This window comes from Anas acuta, chromosome 3 (genome assembly GCF_963932015.1).
Source record: "Anas acuta chromosome 3, bAnaAcu1.1, whole genome shotgun sequence".
Classification (NCBI taxonomy): Eukaryota; Metazoa; Chordata; class Aves; order Anseriformes; family Anatidae; genus Anas; species Anas acuta.
Genome location: NC_088981.1, coordinates 3,870,597 through 3,891,756, shown reverse-complemented (window position 1 = coordinate 3,891,756; position 21,160 = coordinate 3,870,597). Strand labels below are relative to the sequence as shown.

Genomic DNA, 21,160 nt, shown 5'->3' with positions numbered 1-21,160 from the left:
GCATGATGCCTGAATAGCCAGGCAGCTATTCCTAAATTATGTGCATTTCATTCCTAGGAGCTGTGAGCATTTTGAATGGGCTGTTGTTAAATACAGTACACAAGCGTAAATACTCAAGGGAACAGCTAGCTGAAATTTTGGCATGAGCAGAAATCTGATATCTATCATGGTAGTATCTATCTGAGCACGTAACAATAATGCATGCTGATTTGCTGGGAGTGCTAAGACAGGGGTTTTGGTATTCTGGGACAAGAACTGTTAAACTTGTGAAGATCGTGTGTGATTATAATAAGCCTTGGTATTTGTGTGCTGTGGTCTTGGCAGGGACAAAGATGGTCACATGTAACCTTTAGACCTGTGGTACTGGCCGGGAGGGGGTGCGTGTCTCATTGCTGGAACTGAATCCAAGAGACTGAATGCATGATAAAGATATGTATTTATTATACATAGCTAAAACATGGGGAATTTTTATCTGTACTCAGAAAATGAGGTAACAAAAAGGCAACATGTGCACAGCAGGAAGGGTCAGGACCGAAAGCCCTTTAAGGTCAGTGGTTTTACTGCTATTACTTCAGCGAGGCTGGATGTTAGTTTACGTACTTTATCAGGCAGGTATTTGATTTCAGTTGTGGGGGGAAAAGAAAAGAAAAAGAAACAAAACACTCAAACCTCTGTCATTTTGTAAAGTATTGGTTTCAACCAGGATGTATTTATAAAAGCTCTATTCATAGACCTGTTGATAGCAAAGAAAATTCTCAGGTCCTCTAAATAAATCTGTTCCTAAATATAATGCTTCAACTTCTATATTCTCATCTGACACCTGACAATTCAACCTTAAGAATAATTGGTCCTGTCTTTGAACCTGTGCAAATACTGTACGAGGAGGGTGGACAATTTATTGATTTAGATTGATTTTTGTAAGAAGCATACGAGACAGATACGGTGTCAGGTGTCACACACTGTATATATTACACTCCTCGAAAGCATCCATAGGCAACAAGGCAAGGTTCAAGAGTACGCGGAGGTAATGTTCAGCAAGCACCTGCAAATGAAGCTGTCCTGCTGTGCAATACCACTCTGAGTAATTAATTACCTAAGAGCGAGAGAGACACCAGCTTAATTGGCCAAGCTGGAACTTCGAGGTTGTGATGACAAGGCTGTTCTGTTGGAAAGCCATCCCAACCTGTGTGATAACAGCTCTCTCCACATGCAGGAACACAAAGGGATACCCTACTGCAGGCTGGCTGACCCATTGATCTCTTCCAGATTTCAGTGTCAAGCCAAGAAGGGGCTGTAGGAACGGCTGGTCGGGCGTTTCCATGCTTGCAACTGTGTTTTTGCATGCAGTGGCTATTCAAGACCATTGCAAGGCTGGGCAGCGGGTTTGTCAGCAATGAAAGCATTTGTGAACTGGCTGCTCAGTTAGTGACACAAATTGTTGGTATTAACAGCTCTGAGCCCTAGGAAAGTCCTAAAACAAACCCTAGGGAAAGCGTAGAACAAAAGATGATGGAAGCAAGGTGGCGCTGAGGGATGGCACTGGTCTCACCGCTGGGGACAGTGATTAAGACGTGAGGTGCAGAGGGCTGTCCCGTTTGTGTCTGAGTTTGGCTGGGGAAATCACCCTGCTTCCGCTGTTTCACTTCCCTCATCTATAATGAGGGAAAGAATAACTTTGCAGTGTACTTTACATTGGCATCGCATGCTAACATCATTACTGTTTGCAGCAGCCTGTGCAATCCTCGGAGGAAAGGAATAATAACAAAGAAAAAAATGATAATTACCAAGCATATAGTTTTCATCTGTAATCTTCATTTCAGGATTCACTATTTCTGATGTCAATATTTTATAATGGAAGAATGAGATATGCTAAGTTTCTGTTTGATGGAAGTAAATTCAGATTTAATATTGCCGAGGAGCTGAATTTTTAATACAGTAGAGCAGTATGCAGATATTCCCCGTTTGCTGCTCCTGCCGCTCTGTTGTACCAGTTCAGCAATGTTCCCGTGACCAGGCAGAAAAATGGAAAGAAGCTGCTCTGAATTTTCAGTGGGGTGACAGTACTTTGTCATTTAGCTCTGTCACGATAATTGGGAGTGTCACACAATGAAACAACATGACACACCCCTGGTAAATGAAGAGTTTTCAAAGTGATGTACAGTCCCTGTCAACTGCCAAAGCTTTTATTTGTTCACGGAGTGAGGCAGCATTTCCAGCAGAAAAACCACACTGAAGAAGCACGCATGAAGTTTGTTGTAAATTGATTTCCTCTGTGTTTTTATAAAATTGGATATTTCACATGAACAGTAGGAAAATATCCTCTTTTATCACACGCTCCTGGCTTCCAACCTGCTGAGTACTTTCCACAAACTCTAGGAATTTACCTCTTTTCGTTAAATTGGGTTGGATCTCATTAATAAAAGAATGGTATAATGGAAAAGTTTCTAAAATTATACTGTAACCTAGAATTGCAGGATTCAGCTTTCTCTGCCTGAAGAAAAAAATTCTGAAGCATTAAACTTACTTTATCAAGCATTGCACCTGACATGCTCTCATAAATTTTACATACATTTTAACTTATTTTAATATTATGCAGGCTTGGTTTAAAATATTCTCATGAAGTAACTAAAATGAAGCTGCTCAGCCATAAATTAGAGCTAAAAAAATACTTGTTCCCCCCTCCCTATCAATATTTCTTTACCTAAAATCATGTGTTGTATGTAAGTTGAATTTTCTCTTGCTGAGGTACTTCATAGGTCTTAATAGGCCTACCACAGACCCAGTGAGCACTATTTCTGTTGGGTTAAATATACTTTGATTTTTTAGCAGTATCTTGGCTAAAAGCAGACAAAAACAACCCTTTGAATGCCGTGCTTTAGCTAGGCCCAGGGCATCCGTCTAACTACATGGCCATATATTTTTATAGGAGCAGCCCTACAGCAGTCCCACTCCTCAGATGGACAAACGAAGGGATGGATGGAGGCTTCGGGGCGATGCCTCTTGCAGCACAGCTTCAGAACCCCAGGGACACCCCTTCAACCCAGGTATTTTCCAGCAGTATCATCATCCAGCAGGTATGGCATCATTGACAACTAATCACAAAGCTTCATTTGTGTCTCGATTTCTTAAGCTATTTCAAAGTCACAGCTAAATTACACAAACATTTGCCTATCTAGACATAACAGGACTGTTATGAAATACTGTCAGCTTGTTGCCATTTAGCTTGAACACACACTGCATGTGTCTGTCGGGCCATACTTGGGCAGCTCTGCAGCATGCAACATGTCCCAGACACTGGAGTGATTATGTCTGAATACGCCTTATCTGATTTAAAAGCCGACAATGCTACACATCTGTGCTTGCAAGGCTCCACTGCTACACTGTGACGCCAGTATTTATTTTGCTTCTGCAAGTTAGTTTTCCTTGAGAAGCAGCAGGGGCCTTCTTCAATGAACTGAAAAATGTGTATTGTATGAAGGTCTATGGAGGGTTTGTACTGTAGTTCAATGGGCAAATGTGAACCCAAGGGATGACATTTCATTTAAACATTTGGTTTACATCTTTACATGCCAAAAATATTAATGTCTTGACTTTAGCAAACTGAATTCAGCGCCTTTTTCTTTTCATTTTTTTTCCCCCTCAATGAAGTAATTATAGCCAAAACATTCTGTGGATATTTATTCTTCCTTCTCAAAGGTGGAGTTTTGGACACGCACATTTGATTTGCGGGCTGAATTGTCAGTATCTGCTCACTTGACACTTCCATTAGTTTGTATTGGAAACCACCAGTAGTTTCTTTTCTTGTGTTTATTGTATTACTCTCACATCTTTGATCAAGACATCTTGGGTAACAGCAAAGTTGAGATTAATGCCTATTTGTTATTTTGAAAAAAAAAAAAAAAAAGGCTATGATTTCTGTTAAAGAATCTGTGAAGACAGTTAATGTAATTGAGAAGCACAAGGCCATTTATAGAAGTGCATCTGAATGTCCTCTTCACATATAATTGCATCAGGTATTCTGCATTAACATGCAAGTCCTGTTCAAAAGAAAGAAAAAAAAAAAAAAAAAAAAAGCTTATTTTTAGGTAGAAGTCCTCAGTGGGCAGTAAATTACCCATAATATCCCCCAAACTAGCAATTAGCCCTGTTTGCTGACTACCTGAATTGTTTCACAGTAGTTCAGCACAGTCTTACCAGTTATCACCATACTTATCATCAGCGATTCAGTCTATGATTCCTGCAGCTTCACATACTGTATGTCTAAGGTCAGTCGTAACAACAAATACATTTATTTGCTTCTTTTAGCCCTTCAGAACTGTTTTAACAGCATGCGATACGTGAAGATAGCTGATGCTGCTATCCAAACCAGATGAATATGCTTAAATAGAAAGAATTTAAAGACAGCAATCAATTAGGAAGTGTAGGTATGAAATCTGGTATTAATTAACATTAGTATTTATTCCTGTATTAGCAGATAGTCCTGTTCTTTTCAGAAGTTCTGATGCTTGAAGACATTCTTCAACACAGGCCTGTAACTGAGGAGTGTAAAACTAGAAAATATGAAAACAAAAACCTCTGACAATTTTTTGCTTAAGACTGTTGAGAAGTTTTCCTCTCCTTACAGATGAATGCTTCACCAAAATAGTAACTTATTTGTGAAAACAATATCTATATTGGCTGCTTTAGTGGTGGAAACAATCATGGGCCTACACGTGCACAGATACAAGCACACATCCTAACAGCATCATTTTCACCACACAAACCTTGGCTTTAAATAAAAGAATACCAAGTGAAATTGAGGTAAATTAAACACTGGAAACAGAATACAGAAATGTTTAGACTCTGAGTACTACAGGTTTATTTTTAAGCAAAGTGCACACCTTTCTGAATAATGCTTCAATTTACACGTTATTTGTCAGGCAACATTCAACTGAATTAACATACCCTGCATCATCAACATTTAAATCCCATTTTCACTGCTGGTTCTGCATCACACTAGAATGACATGGACCTGTATACCTGCCTCAGATCTGATGGAAGGGGTCTGAGTCCATCAGGTAATGAAGATGAAACGAGAATTCATCCTAAGGATGAACATTTGAAGACTGTGCTTCTCATTTGCAAATGTACTTTGAGAAGCAGGCAGAAAATGGAAACATCGCCTTAGCTTGGCTGTAGCTAAAATGCTTCAGTTTCTTGTTTTATGATCAGGAACATCAGCTCTACGACTAGACAAACTGCCTATTGCACATAGCCAAGAGAGACTCTCAAATGAGCAAACCATCTGTTAAAGGGCAAACTATCATTCTGAGTTTTTTATTCTTGTAGGGACAGATTAATTTAAAGCATGCTGCATGGCTACAGGTTGGTAGAAGGAACCAGGCCTAAGCTGCCATGCCATTTTACACCTAGATGTGCGGCAGGAAAATGAAGGCAAGTGACATGGAGAAAGTGTGACGCAGACACTGTAGGTGAAAGGATACTTTCCTTCTCAGTTTCAGTTTTAGTCAGGACACAGGACCAGAAGAGTCCTATGACCAACTTCACAAACCTGAAAATCATTCGAAATGGTCAAAATGACCTGCTACCATTTTCTAAACCGCTCCAGTAGGAAGCCCATAGGCAATGGCTCCCAGATAATGGCTTAGGCAGGCAGCAACTGCAGTGAGCCTTGAGCTTACCTGGCTGTCTTCACAAGGCACTGAAGGGGAAAACCAGAAAACTTTGTGGGGCCAGTGCCAGCAGGCACTTCTTGAAAAGAACTGAGTGGGTCTCTTTTTTCCCCGACTAGAAAAGTAATCTTTGGGCTGAATGTTGCTTCCACCTTTATTAAACCAGGCCTTGACTAAGAAAAATACAAATAAGCTGACCATAAATTAACAGGCCTCTCCGTTATGAGCAGGCATGCATATAACTGGCCAAGGCAGGCAAGAGCAGATTGATTAAAAAACAAAGTTAACCTTGTTTTCTGAGTTGAAAGCTCATGCTGTTTCTTGGCAGAACAGGCATGTCAGGCCTTAATAACCACTTGCTACCTTGCTTCAGTCAGCGTTAAAACTAGCACAATGTTTAACATCTTAGGGAAAATCCATCTGGAAATTGCTTTCATGGTGTGTGTGTGGGGGGAGATATGAAAGGGAGGCACCTCAATACCACACCCAGTGTTGATTTATTTATTGATTTCATAGGAACCCTCTTTAAAGAACGTTGAATTTCTCCCTTCCCTCACCTGAAAACTCCGTATTTCAAACATTTTCTCTTAACATGCAGAGCTGAATAGTTGTTCAGAAAGAAGTGGTAAAGAACAGCAGTTCTTCATCTGGAGGTAAATTATTTGGCCTGGCAGAGGCTGAGATTTGTATTTCCTTTCTGGTTTTACCTTGGAGGAGGCTTTTTTGTGCACATTTTACCATGGAGCCATACAGCCAGCATGGTAGGGCTACACTACCCCAGGCCAAGGCGAACCAGACAGACATCACTCCTGTAACAACTGAGTGGTCAGAGCACCCCGATCTGTATTCTGGAGCAACTCTGGTGTGGGAAAGGTGTTGTGTTTACAGCTTTATGGAGTTGAAGTTGGAACACAAGAACTGAACTTCAAAAAGACTGTGTGAAAGTGGTTACTGTTTGCTGACACAGTATGCTAAAATTGACTTTTTCCTCTTGATATCCTGGTACAAAAATAGATTTAACATTATTTTGTGGCACCTCTTCTTTCTGCTGAATCAAGTAACATGACAGTTCCAGGATTCAGAGGACATTTGTGCTTGGCACGAAAAATTTTATGTAAATCCTGTTGTGCAAAAGCACAACACAAGGCCAACTGGGTAAAAGAGCCAAAAGAGCCTTTCATTTATAGTTTGTTCTGTTTTATTTTTTTTTATTTTTTTATTTTTTAATTGAAACAACCCACTATCCTAGTGATGTACAGTGCACATGATCAAAAATACATATTCTATGTGAATGCTATCCTGTACTGCTGGCTTAGCTTGGAATTGCACTGTGAATGTTTCGGAGACTTTTAGCATCTCCTGTGTATTTTTTTTTTAGAAAGCAAGCAATTGATGCAGGGTCTGGACACTGGATTTTAAATTAGCCAAATATACTTAGCTCACTCTGAAAAACTGTCACAAAGAGATGGAATATGATGAGGGCATTTGGCTCTGGATTAATTTTAGGTGAAGTTTTAGGACCAGGCTAGAGTATAGCTTCATGTCCAATGATGCTTAAATTTAATGCCCTGGACTTCCAGCATAGTGGCCTGTGAGTGTATGGGATCATGCACCGCCAAATTTCTGTCACCTTGGGCTTCGGTAGCAAGAGAAAACAGACTCCTTCTGGCTTTGTATCTCACTGCAAAATAAACCATTGGGCTGGTTTGCCAGTCATATATATAATATACATTATATATTAACAATATATATATATATATATATATATACATATGTATGAAATACATATATAAGCTTCCACATTAAATATTACTTGTGCAGCGTTTAAGGGGGCTAGGGGTTGCACTCACCTTCGGCAGCTATTCTAATAGCTATTTTAATAGCTAGAGCCATAATAAATACAATGCTTGACATAGTGAGTGAACCAGAATACTTAAAATTATTTGCAGGAAAAAACCTGAATGAATAACACAGATAACTGGAAGGTAATTTTTTTGAATGAACTTTCATTAATCATTTTCATTCAATCAGTGTAAAGAAACAGTGCCACGTAACAAGCATATGTGTGCAGCACATCTTTTGTCTACGGGACAAATACTATGTTTTACCTTTGAACTATCTACATAGGGGAAAATATTACCCTTCCTCCGCAAATGATTTTGGGAGTAATTATGAATAATGGAAAAGAAAATTCACAGTCTGCTCATGAACAATGTGAATGGAAAGGGATATGAAAATTTTCAAGGTATTAATTCATTATAAATGATTCCCATTTTTGGTTGGTAACAGCCACTGAGCACAAACATAATTACAGTAAAGCAGTACGAGTCCCAACTAGGTAGAATACAGTAAGGCAGTCAAACTTTTAGAAAGACAGCTGGGAAGGTACAGATCATGCTGTGATCTATTCCACACTGGTGAAAAGAACACCGTAAATGTTTATTTACTTTTTTTGGACTCATCAGCTACTTAAGTTAAATAATTGATAATACTTAAAAGCTCTGTGTCATGCCGTTTCCCTCCTCTCCTCCAGCTGTTGAAGTTGAAGGCCTGTCCCAAGTTCTCCGTGTCATTGCTGAATGCACAGGAGGTGATCAGCTCTGCAGATAGCAAGGAGTGGGACAGAAAGAATTAGTATCATATAATGGGACAGAAATGGGAAATCCTGTCTTAGGGTCCCTACCTAGTGTGATGCCCACAGAATGCGCCCATTCTCTGAATGCCAAGGCTATGGTGTGTGTTTTAGCACAGCATCATTTGATAACGCTAAAAGTACTTTTAATTTTTTCAAACAACACATTTTTAAAAAATTTCTGAATCTCACCACATTGAAAATCCATATTAACATGATTGAATTCAGCAGAGTAACAGTGGGAGAAAAATGGTTCAGCTGAGATCAGAGGCTGAGTGCATTTAGAGCTGTGGCTCCATGAATGAATTTTAGAATTACCCCAATTTTATATACCCAGAAAAGCTTCCTCCTTTGGCTAGAATGAGAGGGTTTGCATTTCCTTTCAAATTCTGGGGTAAACTGCCCTTGTGCGAAATTTGTTCAGGGTCAAGTTTTAGGCAATATTTTGTGCTGCAATAACTGCACCATGACAGACAACCTTTTCATCAGAAAAGAAAAAAAAAATCCTCTTCTTCAGCACAGTACAATAAAAGAACACGACAGAGCTATAAATATAGAGCCCAGAGGTGTGAAATCTTGTCTAGCATTAAATGCAGTCATTGGCCACTTTTAAATTGTTTCCAAACTTCTCAAATGTTTAGACAGAGAAGCAAATATATACATATGGGAATCTCAGCAGTGAAAGCAGCTTTTCTTTGTTAAATGATCCACCCTGATAATTGCTGTGAAAGTTTTTCAGATAAGTATTTAAAAAAAACAACAACTGATTAGACGGAATTGAATTGAGTAAATCAGTAACATGTAACTTTAGGTTTGGAAGCAGAAGAAGCTGAAAACCCATATAAAAAGCTGTCTGATCACATTTACATTTGCCAGGGTCAGGCAAAAGAGGCCCAGCAGAGCTAAATAAAGGTTTTCAGATAACAATTCAAACATTTTAATCCCTCATACTAAAAGAATCATACTGGCCAACAAGCAAATAAAAGTTAAACATTTAAATTATGCAACTAATTTGCAGGTGTGTGGAAATACACTACAGTGCCCAGTAAGGTCAGAGAGCACCGAGGGTTGCTTTGAGCATATGGAAAAACAAGAAAATAAAAATCCCACATGATGGTCTCTAGTATCTAATGCTCCTGTCTCCAAAGGTGTCTTGGACAAGGTTTGCTTTGAGCGTGGTGATGGTGATATCTACATGTATATGCATGACGGTTGCGTGAAAAAAATGTCTGTCAAAAATAACATTCTAGATTAAAAATAAATAAATAAATAACAAGCACTTAGAAATCATAAGCTTTTCTGCTGCCAAAGGTTACCATTGGGTAGACAGAATTTTTGAGACTATCTAAAAAGCAGCGTTTAAAACCAGAGATTTTCACAGGGTGGGGGCTGGCTCTTTGCATGAATGTAAGTGGTAAGTCTCCTGAGGCTCATCCAGCACTGGATTAGATGAAGTCATGCCCAGGTCAGTGCAGCCAGAAGGATGGTCCTGATAAGGCATGAGGGAACGAATGTGCAAATGGGAGGGGAGATACTGGTGGTTCATCACTAATCCTAAGAGTTTGCTTACTCACACTTAACTTGCCAGAAGCAGCACAAAACTGAATTCAAGGAAGTATTAAAAAATAGTATTTTCCTAACTTAACTATTAATTGTTTAAAGTAATGCGGTGATTCTTTTTTTTTTTTTTTTTTTTTTCTCCAGAAACAAAATAAGGGTTTTCTTGTCCAAATGTCAATTTGAAAAGTATGTTCTTAGCCTGGGGGCAGACAAGAAATTACCTCCATTCTGGGGGGCTCCCATGGCTTTTACTCAGGTGTCCATGACGCCAGGGTCTGCTGTGGGGCCACGGTGTAGAGAAGGAGGTGATCCTCAGTGAGCTCAGAAACAGTTGTGTGAACAGCCACATCACTGCCAAGTAGTCATTCACTAAAAGTACTGTGCTAAACGAGCCTGCAAGTTAGCCAGTTACAATGAAAGAATGGCAGTACCACAATTTTAAGATGACAGTGCTATAGCAAACCAGTCATCATATGCTTGAGTTACTAGTACAAGCAGTGGATTTAGAGTATTATGAAAATATATGCATTCTGAAGTGCTGTGAATTATACCAAATAATTCTGAATATCTCTCTTGCTACACTAATGAATCAAAGCAGGGCTTACCACATTATCTGCAATCACCATGGAGAAAATGGATTTCCGTGTACATAGTTCCCGTATAAATAGTGCATCCCCAGCACATTCTTTAATTAAGTAGTGTCTGATTGCATAATAATAACAATAATAAAGAGAGAAATGTCCAGCTTGCACACAGGCCGATTAAAGCATCAAGTGCACAAGGCCAAAGTACTCCCAACTGGGGAAAAGCACGCAGGGAGGTGTCCGGCTTACCTGCGTGTTTACCACCATGCCTTTGCCTTGCATCAGCTCTTCTGGCAGTGAACCATGGAGCCTGGAGATCTTTTTTCCTGAATCCTTGCACAGAAAAAGGTCTCATGGAGCACAGGCCCCACTGTTTTATGGGCTCCTGGCAGAAACCAAGGAGGTCGTGACTGTAGCACACAGGCACAACTTACCGGTTTGGGTGAAACTTCAGCACTTGAGTAATTCGCGCTGTGCCTTACTTAAGGCTTTGCTGGGTAGGATTTTCACTATTGGAGGGACCAGGCCCAACCTCCACCGCATGCCGTAGGTACTTGAGAACTCATGGAAAGCAGTAAGCTGGAGGAATGTACTTTATGGGGTGGCCGGATCATATGTTTATGGCCTGAAATAGGAGATCCCACCCCAAACCACTTTGTTGGTTTCTAATGATGAGAGGCAGAATATGAAGATCACATAATTCATGCTGAGGAATGGATATAAAAAGAGAATGTGCACAAAATCTGGGACTACCCACAGACTTGATAGCTGTTATTACTGTTAATTATGGCTAATGGCCTAATACCAGTAATAAACACCTTCAAATTTAATACATTCTGTTTGCAGCCTATAGAAACTCCCTTTACAGAGATGGCCCAGATGAAACAAATGATTTGTAAACTAGGATGCTAGAATTAAACATTGCTAACAACATCGGCATAAAAGTAGTAGATGAGCGGCTGGATCCCTGGAGACAATAATTTACCACCCAAAAAGAACTTCTGGCAGTTGGCAGTTGACAAAATTAATGAAATACTTTCTGTACCCTCTGCACAGGAGAAGTGGGTGGTCAGGACAGCACCGGGGTGGCTGCGGGGACTCTTTCGCCTGAGCCTTGCTGCGGCAGAGCCGGCCAGGTGGCTGGGAAAGCAACACCTGCGCTGTGATTTCACGGGCACATCCCAGCCTAGACACACGCATACTAATGCACTGCTCAGATGGCCTTTTCGGGAGGATAATTGCATGCACTGCCCTGAGAGCCGGGAATGGGCCACTTCAGGGAATGAGTCTGCTCCTCAAGATACAGCCACTTATTCTCTTCTCGGCACTGCAGAAGGGCAAATGTCCCTGGTTCAGGCCTTGGAAATAATGAGGTAAAATGGACTCAGCGCCATTAAAACCTCCCCAAAGACAGGACAGATATTAGAATATGTGATTGGAAAAAAATGACTGGCAAACACAGCCTTCCTTGACAGGACTCCTCTTCTCAAAGCTCAATAGAAAAACTCCGTGGTCACAGAAGAAGAGCTGGGAATTTAAACACGTAATCTGCGTGGATGCTAGAAAGAAAACGCGTAAGTCAAAACACAGCTAAAGACATTGGACACTCTGTAGAAGGTTCTGCAGGTGCTTTGCAACACTGCAGTCAGAGGCAGGCACTTTGCTGGTTCTCCCAACAGAAACGGGAGAACGGCAGAAGGACAACTTAGAGTCCTCCCCATTAAAAAGGTAAAGAAACTGGCAGACATACGCTGAGAGTGAGTGTGTCTGCCTTAAGATAACACCCAATCTGCTTTCAGATGAAAGGAATTCACTCTTGGTATGCATTATCCAAGTCATGCACATACATATGTATATATAGAATATATATATAGTATACATATTAAATATGATGGAGGTCATGACTACCAGCCTCATGGTTTGACCACACACCACACTGACTGCCATGTTCAGGGCAGTTTTTGCTCCAAATACTTTCTAAACTTGGCCACTTAAAATAGGAATTGTGTATATTTAAGCATCTAACAAAACACCCAGTTCAAAACCACATGCTTTATCAATGGCTTCATTCATGTGCTTGAAATGAAGCACGTGCTGCAGGACACTGCTGAATCAAGGCCCACATTGCTGGGTTTCCAGAAAGGCTGGGTGCCCGGGTGCTGCAGGGTAAATAGAAAGCTCTGTATTTTGGAAGCCTAAACATAGAACTGGTGCCTAACTTTGGATAATCAGAATTTTATCCTCTACTACAAAGATGTTGCAAAGCACAAGTTATCACCATGAAACCAATAGGTACTTTTATATTTTACTCAAACTTTACTGAATCTAGAGTCAAAATCTCAGCACCTTTGCCACTAATAAAAAAAGAATTCTTGTGACCCTTTTATAAGGAAAAATACAGGGTATGTAGCTCCTATGCTCTGGACACACATTTAGCTTGGTTCATTTCCAAAGGCAATCCAACCAGATATTCAGATACCTGTATAACTTAAACACACTTCTAAGTACTGCACTGAACTTTAGCAAAAGTAAGGAAAAATAAATTCTGTTAAAATACCACTTTATTTCTTTAAAATCTGATTTTTCTGAGAGTCCTGAATGCAATGTATCACTTAAAAATCTTTCCTTCTTCATGTAGAATATTTTAATATGAAGCCAGATATTTTTATATTTCCACAAATTAAATGCACCATGGCTGAAGGTTTGACAGTAGCTTAAATTTGCACATAAAAAGGTAGAACAATTTCAGTTTTGACAATGTAAGCTTTTGATTTGTTAATAAAAGCAACTCTTTCTCAATTGTGAACATATTCCCCAAATAAGACAATGCAGTCTGCAACAACAATAAAAATCCAACATCTTACTGGTGTGGAGAATAAACTTGTGATCTATGGTTATTAAATAAATTGAAGTTTTATAAAAACAAAAGAATGGAACTTTCACATTTGAGCTGTAGCAGTCATAGAACAAGAATCAGAGGAAGATGCATGGTCCTGCCACATTCGCTGTACTTACTGTTATCAATGTAACCTACCTTTGATACACGTGGATGAAGTTAATAGGAAGTATCTACAAAAAGTTTTTTACAAAGTCAATTCTGTAGTGGTGGTGGAGGAAAGCTGCATGTTTAGATACAGTTTTAGTGAAACCAACACAGAGTTTCCTTGCAATATTCTTATCAAACTACAATCTAAGAATGCCTGAGACTCTTGTAATGAAACCCAGGTGCCGCAAGGGTTGTACACCAAGACCTAACCGAGGGAGCCAGGGGCTGAGCTCCCATGTCAATGTTCTCCTTCTCTCTTGAGAGACCACAGGGGAGGAGAGCGTGGAGCAGTTGGAGCACAGCAAGCTTAAGCATGGAAAACAATTAAAATGGGGATTTATGACCTCAGATTAAATAAACAATCACAAACTTTTCGCTGTGGCAGCCAAAAGCTGCAGCATGGAAGGAAAGCTGAAGTGGGCTTTAATGTTTTCAGCAGGTGTGTTGCCCTGGCATCAAGAGTAACACTTCTCAATGAGAGGAGCAATGTGTCCAAAGAATTTGAGGTGCAAAATAGCCAGTGGCATTATTACAAGTCGACCCCTTTTAACTCTGAGTTTCGACACTAATCCAGATCACTTGAGCTCCTGGATATCACTCATATGGAAATGGGCAAAGCGATGAGCAAATGACATGAATATGATGTAAGATATAACACATTTCTGCATGTTACTAGAAAACTCTTCCTGGACATCTGCAGCCATGGCACGGAGCTGCTGACTGTCTGTGTCACTGGAGAGAGCGGTTACTTAGAGATGATTGGCAGCAGCATATCCTGCTATAATGCTAACTAAGCCTGTGACACAGCCTGCTATCAATATTTTACTCTATCGCACGTGGCATTTTGCAGTGACACTAGATACAATACTCTGAGGCTTACTGGTTCACAGTCCTTCCATTTAATAACAAAGTCTCTTGATTCTGGTAAACTTCTAAGCCTTTGCTGGAAGAAGTCAAGCAGTTCATTACTGAAAGACATTTTTGTTTTCCATGCAGTATCCCCTTGTGCTTTTCTTTGCTCCAGTCTCACCACATTTGCCTCCTAAACCAGTGTTGGTGAAACAATGCTGCAAGTATTTTGACCATATTTTTGCATGGCTGACGTACAGTTGCCTTGTCTTCCTCCACCTTAATTCTAACTATACTCTTCACAAATGCAGCCATCTGGCATATCATTTTTTGGTATTCTTAAATAAAGCAACTGGTCCCAGGTTCAAGGCACAGGTTTGTAAGAGGCAAGTCACATCCCACTTCAGATGGGAAAGTGAGAGGTCACCGGTCTTAATGTTAGATGTTTAGAGCGAGCTGACAGAGGAGAAAAAAAAGCATCCAGCATTTTCAGTGAGATTCCCACACATCACTGCAAATGTTTTTTTCCTTAACATTGGTTTACTTACAGTATCAGAGATGGTTGGTTGAAGGCTAAACCTCCTTCTTCCGGTGCAGTAAAGATGCTCGGCTCGACTACCCTGGCAGGAAGGCCTGTGGGGCACCACGCATGGCACATGGAACACAGCAGTATCACACGGCAAAGCAAATCCAGCTTGGTGTGGAAAGAGCAGCATTTAAAGACAACTTATTTAATGTCTGGATCCTATTGTTGACAATGAAAATAATTTATGTCACGGTCAGTTTAGTGGTGCAGCCACCTGTGGGAGTGGGAATGAACTCCATAGTTTAATTCTGTGGCTTTACGACAACCTGCTTTAATTCCACCAACTTCAATGGGTTCATGCTGGGAAGGGATTTCCCTTTCACAGGGTTCAGTGCATTGGTTATATCTGAACACAGTTCTTCAGGATCACAATTCACAATATTATTAAGTCAAGCATCAGTCAAATCCTGCTTTTTTTTTCCTTTTATTTTTGTATTGGGAAATGAAATATTTCTATATATTGTGTGCTTGAAATATCCTTATAAAAACATTAATGGTAAAGTTGTGGCCCCAAAAATTCAGAAGAATCTTACCACATCTTGCTGTATAGCCAAAGTTGCATCCCAAGTTTTTTTTTTTTTCCTGGCCTTGTCACAAAGGACATCTTTCAGGCTTGCTCCTCTCGCTAACACTCACCCTTCCCATGCTAGAAATAAATTTGACAACACTAACTTGATCTCCACCTGGCTGCCATCTCCTCCACACATCTGATCCTACCCCTGAACTCTCTCCCTCTTGAAATAAAAGATGGCCACCACCCTGCGGACCAAGTGACCTGGAAACGCTGCTCAGAGATATATGAGCAATGGAGCAGCCGTGCCAAAGGAAACTCACAAATCACATACTCTGGGCAATGGGACAACTGGCAGAAAGACAAAATAAAATGACTGCCTCTCTACCTTTCACAGACTCCCTCAGCCGACACCACTCCAGTCTGCTGCTGAAGCATATCTGCATCAGCTAAGCCTGCTGTTCTCTAACAAACCTTTTGCTGCGGTCCTTCAAAGCAGGCGGAATTGGAGCAGCCAAGGTTGGGATGGTGCTGCAAGCCAAGAGAACCATTTCCAGCCGGCTAAACAAATACCTGAGGACAGAGAGGCAGAAACAGGCACGGGGGAGAAGGCAGAGATTTCAAGTGGCTGCCCTTTATGCATCCTACCTGGCCAGTCCCTTGGCGTAGCGCAGCGTGTTCGGGTAAGAAGCAATCACTGCGGAACCTAAAATAAAGACAGAAATTGTCAGGCACAACAGCTGATGCCCTATCATTCAAGTTGTCACAAACCACAGATGTCAACAGTATGATTTTTGCTGTCGATACCAATTTGGAAAGTGCCATTGATAATGTGCCAGTACAGCTCAATAACTTTTGACTCCACAGACTGAACCTGTGCTGAAATCCTTGCTTCTTTTTGTTCATTTTAAACAGACTTTGAATAATTGACTCTCTAGGTGTGGGCTAGGCAAGCACACTGGACATTTGTGCCACATCAGCCCAGTTTCTCTTTGCTTTGGTGGGTTAGAAAAGAAGATTTTTGTGATGCTACAGCAGCTTCCTCCCTGCATGGGTGATCAGCAGGGGCCACAGTGTTCTGGGATGGATTTACTTCTCACAGAGACGCCAAAGGGGAGGGAAATAGTTTGACCTAAAAAGCACAATCTAGATCCATCAGGAGCTGAATGCAGACTCAGAACCAAGCCAGGACAAGCTGGGCCTGTTCTTATGAGAAGTACCTGCTTTTCAAGATGCAGCCATGTGGAAGATTCCCTTCTTCACTTTCATCCTGAAAAGAGAGATGGAACAGTTAATGGGGGAAGAGAAAGGCCATGAAAATCACAAGCTGTGTAAAAAGTTTCTTGGCAAATAACAGTTTAACACCACTAAGAAGTTAGGTTAAAATGGTTTCAAAGTCTAAAATTAGTTACATTTTAAACTAACAGCATATGCTTTTATTGTCTCTTATCTAAAATATAATCCCAGGAGGCTGTGAAAAGCATGCAAATTACAGAAAGCTAATTTGCTCCAACAGCGACACCTCCCATGTAGTTGGGAGGTCTATTAGACCTAGTGTACTCTCCATTATTTGCATATTAATAGCACCTGCTGAAATACTTTGGGATTTACATTCCCTGCCAGCAGAGGGACAAAACAAAACAAAACAAAAAAATTATATAAAATTCCTTTCATACAGCTTTGATGAACAATAAACTATTTAGACAGTGCTAAGAATGCCAAATTAGTGAGAGGCAACAGGGTAGTATTGCAGATGCCATCTGTGATTTTCAGAGAAACTGGACTGCAAATTTGCTTCCAAAAAGAAACAAAAACAACAACACCCAAAAATATAAACCACCAAAAAACTCCTACCCCCCCCCAAAAAAAAAAAACAAAAAAAACTCTCTCTGGAAAGTGCTGGGTAGTTTAAAATCACTCACTTGGCTCAACTCTGAAGAATGGAAAAGTTTAACTAAAGAAATCCAGACACTACAGCAAGAAAAAAAAAATAAAAAAAATAAAGAAAAGAAAAAATCCCCACACATCCACAACCACCAAAAGCAGAACCCCCCAAAGTGGACCTTGATTAAAAATCTACAAAACCCCAGGCTTTGATATTAGCCAGGCCTGCAAGGCCTAGTCCCCTGCACATAAAACAAAAAATAAATTAAAACCAGCTACAGCCTGAGATTTACTTAACAAGCCAGCTTTCAATCTCTGCTTATGACCACTGCTTCCCCTTGTGGCCCCCTGACTATAAAAAAGCCCGCTGTATGTTCCTATAGCTCATCTTCCTCGGGGTAAGGGTAAAAGCGGCTTCTTTTCCACGGTAGCAAATGGAAAAAGCTCACTTTTCAGCACAAAGCCAAGGCAGAGCGGCGGGCTGGATGTGTAACGTGTGCCTCTGCAGAGCGGATTCAGGGAGCTGAGCAGGCAGCCGGGGCATTCCCCGGTACCTCTCTTCCCAAAGAGCCAACTGGTATTCCTGAAGAGCATCTGCCATGCATTCATATTCCGTCCAAGAATTACAGGAGGCCTTTATTTCTCCCTGGTTTTTAAACCCACTGCTTTAACTCTGATTATGCACCCTTTTTCCAATGCCCACCACTTATTTCCTGCTGGTGTGCTGACATTCCGCAGCATCTTAAATACCCTCATGCTTCCAAACGAAGAAGGCAATTGACTTGAAGCTAAAATGACTAACTTGTTCTCCACCTACTGAAACAGCACTGAAAGAGCACTTCTGTAGGATGATGAAGCATGGGAAGGCAATGTTTGGAGCGAGCTGGCAGCGCCCTGCAGGGATGGTGAGCACAGCAAGGGCAGCCACTGTCGCTGCGGCCACCGCCCGGTGTGGCGGTGCAGCTGGTGGCCCTGTCCCCTCGCGCGGTGTGGAGAGAAGAAGGGGCTCCTTCTGGGCACTACCTTACTGCTGGCCTCTTCTTTCTCCACCACAGACAGAGCTCAATATGTCTTTCAGCTCTGTGCAGCCAAATGAGACCTATGAAAAACTTGCTCAGTGTCAATTATAATTACTGAAGGAGGCAATCAAACATTACAGCAATGGGGACCCCTGAAATGCTTAAGACAGGCAACTCCCACCATGGCTGTCAACAAATGCTAATTCTCATTAATGTATATGTAACTCTTAAATGGTGCAACGGTGTTAGCTATTAGTATTAGGTAGTAGCTAATTAGTAGTAAGTAGTAGAACTGGTTAAAGTTACAGGATGGAAAGCAGATGCAGATTGGAGGGCTCAGCGCTGAGCTTGTGATCACTGCTGGTGATAATTTTCAGCATATTTTTGCATACTCAAGAACCTCCGAATAGCAGGCGGGGAGGGTTGCCAGAACGGCTCCTGGGAGGCGCCGGTGGCTCAGGGCCCTGATGAGCAGAGCGATCCCTTTGTGCAACTGGGGAGGACTGAGTCAGCGCCCTGCACACCGGGCTCGCACCCCGCGCCTTGCAGAAGAGGGGACGATTCGCCTCCTCTCACCTCTTTGTGCCCAGCAGCCAGGTACCTGCCCTGGGCTGGTCACGGGTGCAGCACCAGCAGGGATGGTGCGAGCAGGCACTACCCTTACCGTTACCGTCACCACAACCACTGCCATCACTGGTACTGGTACTGCGACCACTGCCATCACTGGTACTGGTACTGCGACCACTAGCACCGCTGCCTGCCAGGGGCACAGCCAAATGCTGCCCATGCTGCCACGCAGAGCGGCCCCAGCCTTTTTGTGAAGCATCTCTCCTAACACGAAGAGCCATGTATTTGTAATGACAGCAGTAAAAAATAAAAAACATCCTGAAAAGCATAAACCCAGGCCATTACCTATTATAACAAATTGAATTGGATGTTCCTTACCTGAAATTTCATGAGCAATTAGCAAACAGAATTATCCACAAATGCATGTATGTCCCATTATCCTTGTAGCCATTTCAACAGCTCCTATGTTACAAGCCTGCAGTTTGCTATCTAGCAGCTCTAGCAGCCCCAAACCACAGCTTTTTCCTTTTTTTCATTTCTCTTTTAACATGAAGTTCATGGCAGCCAGTGTTTTACCACCTGAACACTGGGGGAAGAAAAAAAGCAAGGGGGAGAGGATCAATATATACAGTATGTTTATATTCAGCAAGAGCATGTTGCAGAGTGGGGAGCTGGGATGTGTTTGCATTGTCTGTGAACGGATCCGTAGTGGCGCTGCAGCTGGAGAAATAATGGAAGATCAGGGGACTGTCTTCGGTGACAAACTTTCATCTGGTAAGTTACAATTATATCGTAGGAAATGATACCTTAGACTGCAACTAATTTGTGAATCCCAGGAAGGGCAGATCACTGATTCTCCATCAGGGCTGCAGAACCCGATCTATAAAAATTTGGGCCTCAGCAGGAGGTGGTGTGTAAGTGTGATTTGCATTTCAATTCCTAGTCCACCACAACCTTTAAATCTTCCTGCAGCACTATCACAATGGAAATTTTTGTTCTCAGTGTGCTCAAAATACATATTAAAAAAGAACAAAAATCCTAGCACAATGGAAGTCAGTTGTTAATGGGAAAGAACGTGGCATTTATGCTCAAATTGTTTCACAAAACACCATTACATCAGAGTCTTTCATCATTTTATGGGGGATCAAATCCCCTGACACCATCTTCAGGGACTTCATGTGGTGCTCATCACTATCATTCCACTTCCACAAACACCACAGCCCTTTCAATTTTTATCTGCCCAGAACCCAGAATATGTTACATTATTTAGTTTTTGTAAGAAGCTTTTCTGTATGAAGAATTCACAACAAATAAAAGCCATTTCCCTGAAAAAACGAGCTTATGAGTGACGGTTAAGGGAATTTTGGGCAGGCCCCCAGTACAGGAGGTGAGAGCAGCTCTGCCATCCTTCCTGCTGGCTGATGGCACAGGTCCAACTGGCCCTACATTGCGCAGCCAACAGGGCTGGCAATGACAGCATGGTGCTCACGCTTTTCCCCAAAAAACTTTATGGGTCAGACTATGAACCCCGTATTCATGCAGAAGATAACTCATTCACAGAAGTAGGAAGGCTTCCCAGCGCTGCCACTGAATCAGGAAACAAGCCTGCAGAGAGAGAGGTAAAAAATCTACTATAGCTCCACCAGCCAAGGAAATATTCCACGTCAAACGCTCTCAGCCTCTTAACCCAGTGTCAACAAAGACAAGTCTTCATGCCCTTCCTGTGTGTTTGTGAAGCCAACTGAGACAAAGTCTTTGAGAGGAAGCCAGCGCACAGAGCCGTCCATGGGCCACAGCCGATGATTATTAATGTTCTGGCAGAGCTCAGATGCTTCTCCTTGCAGCGCATGGAGCCAGGCTTTGTCCCAAAAAGGCACACATGACCATGAATTCAAATTTACATTTATTTTGGCCATTTGATATCTCTTTTCCTATGTGTGGAATTTTATTGCCACTTACTCAGATATGGCTAAACTTAGCAAGCCTTTCCAGGGACACGTTCTCCAGCTGATTGAATTTCCAGGCTCCAAGCCTCACAGCCCAAGTGAAGGGCGCAGGAGTTTGTCTACCAGCAACAGGAGAACATCAAACATGTCGCAAGCACTCTTCCAAGTTTTTTCTGCTTCTGCAGTTGATATGAACTTTCTGTTGACTTCAGCAAATACAGGCCTTACTGAAGGACATTTTTTCTACCTACCTCTTCAAGACACTTTCATTCCCTCACTCTAATTTGCCACATTGGGACCCAGT

General features: G+C 41.5%; 1 protein-coding gene across 19 annotated transcripts in view; it reads left to right on the top strand.

Annotated features, from left to right (window-relative positions):
* LOC137853213 (uncharacterized) overlaps positions 1 to 15,016 on the top strand; it is a 224,386-nt gene extending 209,370 nt beyond the window's left edge. For 17 of the 19 annotated variants that reach the window (XR_011094329.1, XM_068675329.1, XM_068675328.1 and 14 more), the window contains one exon: positions 2,927 to 3,561. The gene's annotated coding sequence lies outside the window, so the exon portion shown is untranslated. Of the gene's footprint in view, positions 1 to 2,926; positions 3,562 to 11,504; positions 12,762 to 14,893 lie in introns of those variants that run through there. The other 2 variants (XM_068675325.1, XM_068675324.1) reach the window with 2 other exon arrangements.
* The last annotated feature ends 6,144 nt before the right edge of the window (positions 15,017 to 21,160 follow it).